The following is a 13,871-nucleotide window of genomic DNA, read 5'->3' as shown; positions in this document are numbered from 1 at the left end:
TACTTAGGAGGCTGAGATCTGAGGATCATAGTTCCAAGTCTTTGAGACTTTCTGTCTCCAACCAAAATGCTGGAAGTGAAGCTGTGGCTCCAGTGGCAGAGCACTAGTCTTGAGCAAAAGAAGCTCAGAGATAGCACCCAGACCCTGCATTCCATCCCCAGGACCTGTACCCCCCCTCCAAGCCATCTTTTCTATCAAAGTAGGTTGTTTCCTTTGTGTCAATCTTGTGAGAATTGATTTTCTGAAAAAGTTTCTGCTTTGTCTAGGTGGCCTGGTTCTTAATTTACTTTTAGTTACATCCTTTTCCAGTTGCACTTTAATTAAGACATCCTGTTAACAAGCTTTTTGAATTTTAGTTACATTTTATTCATGTTAATCAAACCTGTATCCTTTTGCAGATTGTGAACCTGAGCTCAGCCAATCCCAACAGAGGGGCGGGGCTGGCTGGGTTAGAAATAAAAAGGGAGCTGCCTGCCTGCTCTGTGTTTGCTTGCCAGATTCTCTGGCTGAGGGTGCAGCCTTCTGCAGAAGTAAACTTTGCATTGCAGAGTTCCTTTCCAGTTGGTGTCCATATTCCTATGCCACATCCCCAAATCCTGAGAGATATCTAATCCTTGAAGAAGATATTTAGCAAAGCCCTACAGTAACAACCAGTTTCCAGCTGCTTACAGGTTACAAACAGGTGCATCTTAGAGGGACCCCCCCCACACACACACACCTCCCAGGACAAGAATCATAATAACAAAATCTGTTCACTCTCCCCCAATCTTCTTGGGCCTAGGGAAATCCAGAGCAATAAATCTTCTGGCCCCAAATCATTATCATTAAAGTGGGGCTCTTAATGACCACAGTGGTGGGTAAAACATGGTTATTTGAAGAAAAACAAAAACAATATGTGTAAAGTAGCTGGACTTAGAGTTTGACAAATGTTGGTTAATTCTCACTAAGGAAAGGAAATTCAACTGTGAGTGAATTAAGCTGCTGTGCTTAATGGGCCTGAGACAGGACATCCACCGCTGGACTGCAGGCTCCCTGGAGATAAGTATGCATGATGAGTGAAGTATTCCAACTTCCCAGGGCTGGTGGGCAAAAGGAGTCACCAACACTCAGTCCATCGGGCTAGGAACCTTTATTAGCCATGGCAACTGAACTCCATTATTGAGACAATGAAGACCAGCCCCAAACTCAAATAGCTCAGAGAACATAAAGGCAACAACCACAGAGGCCACTTGCAGGTGGTCAGTGGTGATTTCACAATCAGTAAGGAAGCTAGTTACAGAAGCAGAGATAGCAGTTAGGCAGTTAATAATTATAAATGGCAATTATAATTTCAATAATCAAGACAAACTTCTCATCCTTGATCTTCCCTTTGCTCCCAGTTTTTGGGTTTCAGTTTTCTTCTAAAGGAAGAGCCCACCTTTCAAGTTTGGCCTTATTCTTATTAATCAATAAAAGATAACTGCAAGGGTCAAGTTCCATGTTTTAGTATATTTTTTGAGCAAGCACAATCACCAAAAAACAGACATTGGGACATTGGTAAATGTCAAGCCATAGTTTTGTTTCCCTTTTCTGAAGTTTGCACTTATTGTTTTTAGGTCCTGGGACTTAATTATCCCACTTAAATTTCCTTCTTCCTTAATCTAATTAATACTCAACTTGTTTAATTTAACCTGGTCTTAACAGTGGGTACTTTCTGTGTACTAGGGGTTTGGCAGATGCTCCCATGGAACCCACCCAACAAATCTGAGAGCTTGATGTTAATGTCACCATCCCCAATTTACAGGTCATGAAAGTAAAAAAATGTTCAGTGATTTCCCCTCTTCCTCCACCTTCCAACTCCCCTCTAACCCCCCCCCAAGAAAAATCACTGGACCTCAGATCTAAACCCAGATCCCATGGATCCATCTCATGAAGTCATGAACTCAGTCCCAGGGAGAGAGAAGGTCCTGCCTGACCAAAATAACAAGTTGGGTAGATAAAAAGTAAAAGAAGTGCCCATTAAGACTAGGAAACAAAGTAGGCAAATTATTTTCTTACTATAGTAATTGAAAAGGGAGGAACAAAATGGGAAGGAGCATGAGGGAACTTTCTGGTGATATCTGTAAGAAAAGTCACCTTTTCTAGAAAAGTCACCTTTTCTACCAAAGCAGCCTGCTTCCTTTGTGTCAGTCTCAAGAGAATTGTTTTGCTGAAAAGTTCCTGCTTTGGCCAGGTGGCTTGGCACTTGATTAAAGCTTAGTTACATTCTTTTCCTGCTAAGACATTCAGTTACAAGCTACTTGAATTTTAGTTACATCCTATTTCTGTTAATTAAGCCACATCCTTTTGCAGATGGTGAACCTAAGCTCAGCCAATGAGAGCAGAGGGGCGGGGCCTACTGGGTTAGGGATAAAAAGGGAGCAGCCTGCCTGCTCTGTGTGCTTGTTTGCCAGATTTTTGGGGGCTGATGGTGCACTTTGCCTTGCCTTTCAAGTTGGTGTGCTCATTTCTGTGTGGCACCCCAATATTCTGAGACATACCTTACATGTGAATGTTTAATATCTTGATAAAGATGTAGGTGACACAGGAGAGGCATAGGGCAAAATTCAGTACATGTGTGATTTGTACATGTCATTGTAAGTGGTACCTTTCTCTTCTTTCGTCCTTTTCTCCTTCCTTCTTCCTTTCTTTCCTTCTTTCATTGGCTAGATGGATAAACACACAGTGGGAATCAGGAAAGTAAAATGTTTGTATCTGGAATCCCAAGCAGTAGATATACAGGTGTATATCTCTTTCAGAGCTCTTTCAGAACTGCCTATTAAATTATCATAATAAGGTGTGTGATGATGGCAATTGTGTAATCATATCTGTATCTGGGTCCTATTTCCTCTGTCCATTTTAGCCCTTCCTCACTGTCTTCCTTAACTCCCTTCCCCTTTCACCCAGCAAGAATCAACAAAGCACCAATGCCAAGCAGCAGATCTCAGGTTTCACTGACTACCCCCTCCAATCAAGCCCCGCTCCCCTCATTCCCCATGTAGCATTGGTCCTTGCCTCTGATCAGAGCAGGGTCATCCAATAGACAGAGACAAGGAAAAAGTACCCTGTGCCCAGAGAGAATTCACATGCTTTCCCCTCAAATCTCTTTAGTGGTATCCAATTACTATTTGCATAAGGAAACCCCACAGCTCAGGATGGTTCCCAATAATATCCTCAACAAGACATTTCATTCTAATTTCTCAGCCAGAGGGCAGGCACTAAACATGCTGAATGGCAAAGCTCTGTTTCTTGGCGGGACTGTATATTGATTGTTGACTTATGTCTTCTTTTGTTTGCTCTGTGGTTCTTTTCAAAAAGAAACCTAGAGAAGGAAACCACTCTCCATAAAGAAATTTGAATTTTTGAATGCTGGCTTCTCATCTGAAATGTCACTTACACATTAAGCCTGTGTCCCTGAGTTGCTGTGGCAACCTCAGCAGTACTCTTTGCCCGAGGTGACAAAGGGACCCTTTGTTAGCTGGGAGGCCAGGTCTGAGTGCAGGGACATCCTATTCAGCCCATCTTAACAAAGGCACACACGTCCCCCTGTCTGAGCGGGTCCTGCCACCCGATTATGCCTGTTCTGTTGACAACCTTCTCTAGAGAGACTGGGAAAAGAAATCCTCTATTATTGACATCTTTGAACCGAAGTTGTTGAGATTTTTTTTCTTTTTCTCTCTGTACTACTTGCTGTACAAAAAACTCCTGCAAAAGGCCCCAATCAGGCTCCCACAAAGAAAAACACCAATTGTCAGGCCTCCCTGGAAGAGGAATGAGGTTCCCAATCTTAATTGAATCTCCTAAACTTGGTTATTAAAACAGCAAGTGTAGCAATAGTTGAGTGAGCAGATGAGGTCTTCACATTTTAGCAAGGACTGGGGTCTTGTCTCACCACGTAGAGTGTTGACTGCAGTGGCTCTATAGTGGCCTCTGTACCTGAAGGCGAGGAGCCTGGGCTAAGGACAGAGTCCTCATGTATTCAGAGCAGACCCTTATGCCTCAGCCTCCTTCTTCCTCAGAGTTGAAGCTCAGGGCAGGCGGTGCTTTGCTCCAGCACTGCGAGCTGGTCCCATGAGTATAAGACTAGATGTCTAGCACCCTGACTCTGGCCTTCAGTACTTCAAGGTCACAGGTAGATGAAGAACCACTCCCAGGCCCTGGATATAGCCTGTGGCCCTCCTCCAGCCCCAACAGGGATTTTCCACTCCACTACCTGTCTTCTGTCCATCTAGTGCCCACCTGCATCATCAGTACACTTCCCATTCTGACCCAGTGATGAATGTGAAGCTAAAGCAGGAAGGACCATGAGTCTGAGATCAGCCTGTGCTACATGGCTGTAAAAGGGGGGAGGGGAAGGAAGAAAGAAGAGGAAAATGGAGAGGAGAGAGGGGAGAAAAGTCTTAGTTTTAGAGTTCTCTGGAGGCTGCAGCTAGGGAAAAGGTGAAGTGGGTTAAGGATGGGATGGTAAGGACCTGGGGTTGGACTCTCTAGGAAGTGACACTTTCTAGAGTGTAGTAAGGATGGGCTGGCCTTTGGGGGAACTCTCCATGCAGAATCAGGAGAGCATAGGTAGCTGGATCCCCCTTGTGACAAAATAAGGACACCAGGTGTCAGCTCATCAGCTGGACCTGAGGTGATATCCACACCACAGTCTCCTCCGGGCAGTGGAAAAGGTACTCTGCAGTGCATTCAGGAACCTAGACCTGCACACAGCTGATGAGCTCCAGACACTGGCTCATCACTGACTGATCCATTTTCCCTGGAATGTCTGAGGGATCTGACAAGAAAGGAGGCTTGTGATGAGGAGGTATCTATTGTTAGGCCATTAGAACTCCTGATTTCAAATACTCCCTAAAATTTCAACTGCCGATCATCATCATAGAAAAATCCATTTCCTGCTCACTGGAGTCCAGTCTAGGTGTTTCTTATGGGTTGACAGCTTTCCTCAACATACTGATGATGAGATCTAGGCTTCATCTCTCATGGCCTCCACCATCCTCCAGGGCCTTGAGCCCCTTCACATCAAACCAGGCCAGAACAAAAAGCCCAGGTAGCTTCTTATAATCCTCCCCTGAGAAATAACACATCACTTCTGCTCCCCTTCCTGGATGGAAATTTACTATAAGGCTAATCCCACATGCAAGGCAGGCTGGGAGATGTAGTCCCAGATGAGAAGATACCTTCTCAAAATAGTTTTACACCATGAAAGGGGTAGCATAGATTTCTCATGCACTGACATAGTGGATAACAGGTCTATGAGGAAGGTGGACATTTGTGACACAAATCTATGACAATAACTCAGGACAGGTGAAGCTACCATGCAACCCTTTCAGCTTTTAAGTTTTTATGTGGAGATGCCTGGGATATGTATGGAGGAGGGAGGGATAGGCATCAGCTACTGCTCCCTCCTCTTATCTGACCTTTACTGGGTCTTGAATTCATTCATTCATGGATGCATGCAGGCATGCCTGCTTGCCTGCATGTTTTAAAAGGGTATCAACTCTTCTCAGTATTTGCTGCATTTCCCTTTGTCCCTCAACTGGGCTCCAGCAAAAGTATTCTCTTAAAAAATTCAGTAGGAAGCTGGGCGCTGGTGGCTCACACCTGTAATCCTAGCTACTCAGGAGGCTGAGATCTGAGTATCACAGTTCAAAGCCAGCCCGGGCAGAAAGACCTGAGACTCTTATCTCCAATAAACCACTCAGAAAACCAGAAGTGGTACTGTGGCTCAAGTGGTAGGGAACTAGCCTTGGAGGATGGTGCGGGGAGGGGGGGAGGGGAGAGAGCCGGGAGGATTGGGTAGGGGGCTGGGGGGGGGGAGGATGGGAAGGGATGGGAAGGGGAAACAAAGGAGGAGGCTACAATGCTTGATAAAAAATATATACTCATTATCTTACCCATGTTATTGTAACCCCTCTGTACAGTATTTTCACAATTAAAAAAAAAAAAGTTCCAAAACCAGCCCAAGCAGAAAAGTTCATGAGACTCTTATCTCCAATAAACTCAGAAAAAGCCAGAAGTAGTACTATGGTAGAGTGCTAGCCTTGAGCACAAAGAGTCTTAGGGAGAGTGCCCAGGCCCTGAGTTCAAGCCCCTGGACTGGAAAAATAAAAATGAATGAAAATAATAATTCAGTGGGTTAATTAGCTTAATTAATTAGCTGTGGTTCTTGCACAAGCACCCGTGTGCATGCACACACACACACTCTTTGGTTGAGTACTAGGAATCAAATTTGAAAAGAGCTTCCAATACAGCTGGGTTGATCTAAAGGCAGTTTCATATTGGATACAGTGTGATCCTGGTATTAAACCAACGAATGTGTGACCACAGTCAGCGTGGGTCCCCAGCACCTGGCACAGTGCCTGGGCCACAGCAGGCTCAGGAAATTTAAGAACCCCACACCCTGGGTTTCTTGAGCTCCCTGAAAGGCAGTGGATTAGAGTTGGCACAGAACCCTGTTATTTGTGGGTTTCTATGCTAAACCCAAGCCTCCTCACATTGCTTTGACATTTATAAACACATACCTGTGGATGACACAATATTCCCAGGGTGTCTCAGAATACTCAATAAACCGTTCATGAAATGAATGGGCCAGGTGAGTCATTGATGCTTCAAGATGTGCTTTCATGAATGCTGTGATTTCCAGACATCAAGGGCTTAGGGGCTCTTCCCAGTGGCAAAGGAAACCCACTGTCCCACTGAGAGAGTAAAAGGGACAAAGTGATAGCTCCAGGGCCTGGAGGGAAGCCAGAGGGAAGACCTCTCCCCAGTAAGATCCACATTACCTCCCTGCTGCTCTCTCCCACCCCCATTTCTTCCTGCCCTTTCCTGCAGGTGTTGCTGCTTTTCTTAAGACTTCAGATCTCCTACCCTCACCCTGATATCCTCCTACCTCATCCCCCTTGGCCTCTAGGCCTAGCCTCCTTTCAGCTCAGAAGCTCAGCATGGCCTCAAAACCCACACACACATACAAGGGGAGGGGTATCTGCCTGTGCAGAGATCCAGGGTGGGCCATCCGGGAGGAGGCCTGCAGGAGGAATCCAGCTCTTGGTACTTAAGGAATCAAGCCTGGCCTGGGGAGGGTTCAGGGGGCAGATAGCAGCAAGAAGGCTGGGGGAGGGGAGAACCAAAAGCACTTCCTCTCCCTCCAAAGTATCTGCTTAGCCTTCAACTTTATTCCTACCCCAAGATGAATATTAATGATATTAATCTTCTCATACATATTTAATTTTTCTTCTACAATAGTGTCTTCTAACTTTATGTTCTCTACAGAGTTTTTTTTCTTTTTATGGAATTAAATTCGTCAATCCTGTCCTTTTACTTATCCAAAGATTACTACAGTATTTTATGTTTGCTTTCTTCTATGTAGATTGCCTTTGGTTATGGTTATGTTGTTTTCTTTTGGTTTCATTTCGTTTGTTTATTCTGAGCATTGGGGGTTGAGCCCCGGGCCTCCAGCATGTTGAGCAAGTGCTCTGCCAATTCAATCATCTCCTGAGACATTTTCTTTGTGTTTTATAGAAGTAGCGCTGTGGCTCAAGTGGTAGAGCCCTAGACTTCAGCACAAAAAGGCTCAGGGACAGCACCCAGGCCCTGAGTTCAAGCCCCACAACTGAAAAAAAAAAAAAAAAAGCTTTGTGTTTTATTTACAAGATAGGGTTTTACTAACTTTGTCTAGGCTGGCTTTGAACTCATAATCCTCCTGCTTCTACTTTATCAGTAGCTGAAATCATAGATGCGTTTTACTATGTCTGGCTGGCTTTTTTTTTTTTTAATCTTGTATCTATTTGAAGTTTATTTTGGAGGAAGACAGAATTATTTCTAGCTTAATTTTTTATCTCATAGCTAGCCAATTTGGATGCAGTTTAATGGATAATTCCTCAGTCCTTCTCCATATGTGAACACCACCACAGCCACATACAATAGCCCCAGAGTCCACATCTAACCTCCAAAGCCCTGTTCATTCATCACTCATCCTTGCTCCTTCTATCCACTTTCCCTCCCTCCTTTACCTCTATAGTACCATCTGGCAAACGGGATGGGCAAGTGCCTTTCACAGTTTTTTAGGCAATTCCATTCTATTTTTTTCAAACCTGTTCTGTAGATTCAAAATCATTTGGTTAAATCCCTTTGATTCATATGGGGAATTTTTATTGGGATTATATTGAATTAAGTAAAGAGAAACAGGCATCCTTGCTACACAGACTCTTCCTATCAGAGATATTCCTACGTAATTAAAGTCTTATTTGATTTCCTTTGGGGAGCTTCCTTGTTTCTTCATAAACACCAGTTCCTGATCTGATTTCTGGAAGCTTCCTGGAGGGGCTTGTCACCTGACTAGCAGGGCTTCTCACCTCACTTGCAGGATGCCGTTCTTCCCAAGTGTCCTCCTACCTTCCAGGTCACTCCTTTCCCAGGCATTTACTTTTCCTTCTCCTCTCAAGACTCTTACCATGGTTCCCAAGGAGGCACATGGAGCCACACAGCCATGGAGAATTCAATTCTTTGTACCAGTTGCCTGGATTCTAAAGAAAGATCCAGAAAGGAGTGGATTTAGCAGGTTTAGGGCAAGACCAAGAGATAATGGCCACGCCCATCCAGGCAGAAAGTTGAGGTCAATAGCTACATAGGAGGGTCTGGAGGTCAGCAGAGTGGTCCAGACCAGCAATACAAGCTTGGGATTAAATATGGTAACATACCTAAGGTTTAGCCCTTCAAGAACTTTAGAAAGGGCAGATAGGTATGGACAGATCCATACCAGGTACTTGTCTGGGTTCACTGCTAACAAGCCCATGCATCAGGATATATCTGTGTGCACGATTTAAATTTATGCCTTTACAAAATTGCGCCATTTTGTTTTCTTTTTAGACATAGCAAAGTGTATCCAGGCCTGTCATAAATGGGCCTGCAGCGGGAAGTCCTAAGTCTCTTTCTCTGAATTCTCCATGTTGGCGTTTCTCTGACTCAAAGAAAGGACTTCCGTCTTCATTCTGTAACAGCCTTCCCGGCTGGTTTTCAGCAACACCCTCAGGTTCTCTTTTATGGGTCCAAACCTTGGATTCTGAACTCATAAGACCAAGAATATAGCTGGGCGCCGCACGGCTATAATCCTAGCTACTCAGGAGGCTGAGATCTGAGGATGACGGTTCAAAGCCAGCCTGGGCAGGAAAATCCATGAGACTCTTATCTCCAATAAACCACTAGAAAACTGGAAGTGGCGCTGTGGCTCAAGTGGTAGAGTGCTCGCCTTGAGCTGAACAGCTGAGTGACAGCTCCCAGGCCCAGAGTTCAAGCCCCACAACCGACAAAAAATAAAGACCAAGAATATTGTCAAAGGAAACAACCTTCCAGTCCAACTCATTGTGCTCTTCATGTGTGGATGAGGAATCTGACACTCAGAGATGAAATAACTTTCTTAAGGTCACGGGGCTGGTAGTGGGCTGCCAGGTCAGACACAAGTTTTAGGGTGCCTTGTTTCCCCCACCAGGCTGACTCCTGGATCTGGGTTCCCTCATAATCCCACTGAGAAGGCAGCAGACAATGATGATGAGTCAAGCAACAGCTAGCTATTCCGGAAGAAGCAAAGCTTTCAGCCTGAAACAAGGATTTTGATCACAGGTCTTAATACAATCAAAATTCCCAGGGGAGGGGGCACGCTACCTCAGTCCCCGAAGTCATGCTTCATGAGGTCTGAGTGAGAGAAACACAGAGAGATGCAGAGTGGAAACTCCCACCTCTTCCCCAATAATCAGCAGCTACACCCTAATGCTTTTCCCCCCACTTGGATGCTTGGCTTCACCCCACCCCCTTCTTCTTGCTCTTCAGTTCCAGTCCTGAGGGTCCTGGCAGGAGAGGGTTAACATGCTAAGGACTAGAGACTCTTATCTCAGGAGATTGGAATGTGAAGGGGGGCTGGTGAGTGGGTGCTGGTGGTCCTATGCAGAGCACCTCCATTGTTGCTGGATAATTGACCCCCAGGAAGAGAGGAGTGGAAGTTAATTATGAGACACTTGCCTCGTCTGGAATTATGAGACCTTTGTGGCCATTTACAGAAGAAAGCTCGCTGGCTTCTTTTGCTTCCTAACATTCCCTCAAATGGTTCTGTTTAGGGGGGGATCTAAGAAAAACTACTCACTCAAGGCCGCAGAAAGACTCAGTCCGGAGAGTCTTGTTTGGGTCACATGAGAAATCACCTAGATGCTTGAAAAACAGGTAGATTCTCCAGGCTTATCTCTAGAAACTTGGACGTGGTGGGTGGGAGTGGAAACAAAGGTGTTTTAGCCACTGAGATTCATAGAAGTCCAAATTTAGCCCTCCTTTGGAAGGCCGTGGTGTTGTCAGCCACAGGGACGTTTCCTAGGTACCCACCCCCAGCACAGGGGCTCTCAATGCCCTACTGATGGTGCCTGAGCCTTCGTTCATCAATGCACTTCGACACTGACTGAACTCCAAGGCAGCTCACCCAGGGAGACCAGATCAAGTGACTCTTTCCCTGGGATCTGGAAAGGAAGACTCACAGAAAGAGCAAAAAGACAAACTTGGAGTCATGAGGGGTCTTCTGTGTCCTAAGACCATGCTGTCAGCTCTGTTGTACCAAATCATGAGGCACATATCCAGGTCCACTGGGTTAACTGGGTCACGCGCCCTTAGAGAAGAAGAAGGAAAGCTGGAGGAATATTGCTCAGAAGATTGGTCAGATAGGCTGGAATCACCTTCCAGAAAGATGTGAATGCTAGACTAAAACGATGTAAGCTCTTATTTAGAATGCAAGAGGGAATGGATGACACTTCTTGGGCCGAGTTCTATTACTTGATGATTTCATCCCCATCTCCAGGGCTGGGCCAGGGGTGGTCAGAGAAGGAGTTAGGACTACTCACAGAGCTGTAGCTCCCCAGCATCTCCATCTCAGCAAGTGTTAGCCAGTTGTCCTCCGTGGGGCTTCTTTGGTCCCTGGCCTGGCTCTAGGCTTTGTGTCCTGTACATATTTTCCACGGTGCTGCCCCTTATAGGAACTAGGACAGCAATGAGATCAACTACTCACAGGAAGGAGACTGGTTAGAGTTCCCAAAGGACACAAAAGGGGGACCCAAATCTCTATCAACATCCTATTGCTTCTGTTTCTCAAGAGAACCCTACAACAGGGGCCAAGTAGGGCTGTGGTAAAGGCAGGAAGGCCATCTAGCTCAACCCAGATGACCCATGGAAGACCACCTGGGAGGAAGGCACTAGTACTAAAGAATTCCACTTATAGCCAGGCGCTGGTGGCTCATACCTGTAATCCTAGCTACTCAGGAGGCTGAGAGCTGAGGATCACAATTCAAAGCCAGTCCAGGCAGGAAAGACCGTGAGACTCTTATCTCCAATAAACCACCAGAAAACTGGAAGTGGCATTGTAGCTCAAGTGGTAGAGTGCTAGCCTTGAGCTGAAGAGTTGAGGGACAGTGTCCAGGCCCGGAGTTCAAGCTCCACGACTGACAAAAAAAAAAAAAAAAGAATTCCACTTATAGGGGAGAATGATCAAAGAGATGATATCAATTGAGATGCATTGTATTTGTAAACTGATTTGTTGCATGATAACTCCTTAACTACTTAAAGATAATAAAAATGTAACTAATTTACCAGGCATTAGTGGTTTATGCCTATAGTCCTGGCTACTCAGGTGTCTGAGATCTGAGGATCAAGGTTCAAGGCCAGCCTGGGCAGTTAAGTCCATGAGATTCTTCTCTCCAATGAACCACCAAAAAGCCAGAACTTTTTGAGGTGTAACTCAAGTGGCAGAACACCAGCCTTGAGCATAAAAACTCAGGGAGAGCATCCAGGTTATGAGTTCAAGACCCAGGACTGGAGCAATAAATAAATTACACACACACACACACACACACACACACACACACACACACACACACACACACACACACACGAATTCCAGTTATGCCAACTATTAGTTGAGACATAATTCACAGATTATAATCACACCCTTTAAAATTGTATGATTCCATAGTTTTTTTTTTAGTATATTCAACTGTCACCACTATTGGATTCTAGAACAGTTTCACCACTTTAAAAAAGAAACCCTGTGAACATAAGCAACCAAGTCTTCCCTCTTCCTGAAAACCCCAGCAACCATGAATATCTCTGTTACTGTGGAGAGGACTGTTCCAGAAACCTCCTATAAGTGGAATCCCACAAGATGTGACTTCTGCCTGCTTTCTCTCTCTTAGCATGCTCTCAAGGTTATCCTTGAGAGTGTGTGCATCAGTCATTCATCCCATTTTCAAGCTGAGTAATATCCCATTGTAGCACATTCTGTGTGTCCATTCTTCAGCTAATGGACATCTGGGTTGTGTGGACTTTTTGGCTACTATGAATAAAGTTGTTATGAACCTTCATATACAAGTTTTTCTGTGGGTGTATGTTGTTAATTTGGGGGGAAGGGATATGTATCTAGGAGTGAGATTGATGGACATATGTAGCTTCTCTAGCCTTTAGAAAAATTGCCAAATAGTTTTTCAAAGCAGCTTTACCAATTTATGTTCTAACCGTACTACAGAGGTTCCAATTTTTCCACGTCCTCACCAACCATTATTATTTTTTGTTTGTTTGTTTATTTTTATTTTTGTCGGTCGTGGGGCTTGAACTCTGGGCTTGGGCGCTGTCCCTGTGCTCTTCAGCTCAAGACCAGCGCTCTACTGCTGGAGCTACAGCGCCACTTCTGGTTTTCTAGTGGTTCATTGGAGATTAGAGTCTCACGGACTTTCCTGCCAGGGCTGGCTTTGAACCATGATCCTCAGATCTCAGCCTCCTGAGTAGCTAGGATTACAGGCGTGAGCTACCGGCACCTGGCTACCAACTATTATTATTGTCCTTCAATTTCATAGCCTTACTAGTGGGTCTGGAGTCCTTCACCATTGTTGCTTTGATTTGCACTTTCATGATTCTTATGATGCTGAGAACCTTTTGATGTGCATTCTCCCATTTGTGTATCTTCTTTGGAGAAATGTCTATTTTAACCCTTTGTACAATTTTAAAATTAGGCTATTTGGTTTATTGTTATTTGACTTATTGTTGTTAAATTATAATTGCTCTTTACATATTCTAAATATAAGCTCCTTATAGCTATAAAGATCTGCAAACCTTTCTTCCCTCCCATGCATTGTCTTGCTCTTTCCTAATATTCCCCATTCAAGCATTTTAGCGTTGATCATTTGATTTCATATAATTATACATGTATGCCTACTTATAAAGTGGAATCTATGTCTGTATAAAGGCAGAGAATGGAGAAACAAATAAGGAGAAGTGGAGTTTCTAAAGAAAATGTTTAAGAAAAAGAAAATATTTATTTATTCATTTAGGAAATATTTATGAACCACAGGCTTGGAACAAGGCACTGAAATGTGAACGGAATAGTTTCTGCTATAATGGGAATACATACAATAAACAAACAAGAATAATGAAAATGTGGACATTATAGCACATACACTCTCATGGAATCATAAGTTCTAGGAGGAAAAAGAATGGAGAAGGAGGGTCACAGAGTGATGGGAGAATTAGGAATTAAGAATATGACATCTAAAGAATACTTAAATAGGGGCTGGGAAGGTGGCTCAGTGGTAGAGCGCTTGCCTTGCATGCTCAAGGCCCTGGGTTCGATTCCTCAGCACCACATAAGCAAAAAGAAAAAAGCTGGAAGTGGTGCTGTGGCTCAAGTTGTAGAGCACTAGCCTTGAGCTGAAGAGCTGAGGGACAGTGCCCAGGCCCAGAGTTCAGGCCCCATGACCAGACCAAAAAAAAAAAAAAAAGAATACTTAAATATTCAAGAGAGTCTTGAGGATATTGGAAGGGAGAATCTTCCA

This window comes from Dipodomys merriami, unplaced genomic scaffold (genome assembly GCF_024711535.1).
Source record: "Dipodomys merriami isolate MVZ:Mamm:240054 unplaced genomic scaffold, mDipMer1.0.p SCAF_39, whole genome shotgun sequence".
NCBI lineage: Eukaryota > Metazoa > Chordata > Mammalia > Rodentia > Heteromyidae > Dipodomys > Dipodomys merriami.
Note: the sequence above shows the minus strand (reverse complement) of the source record.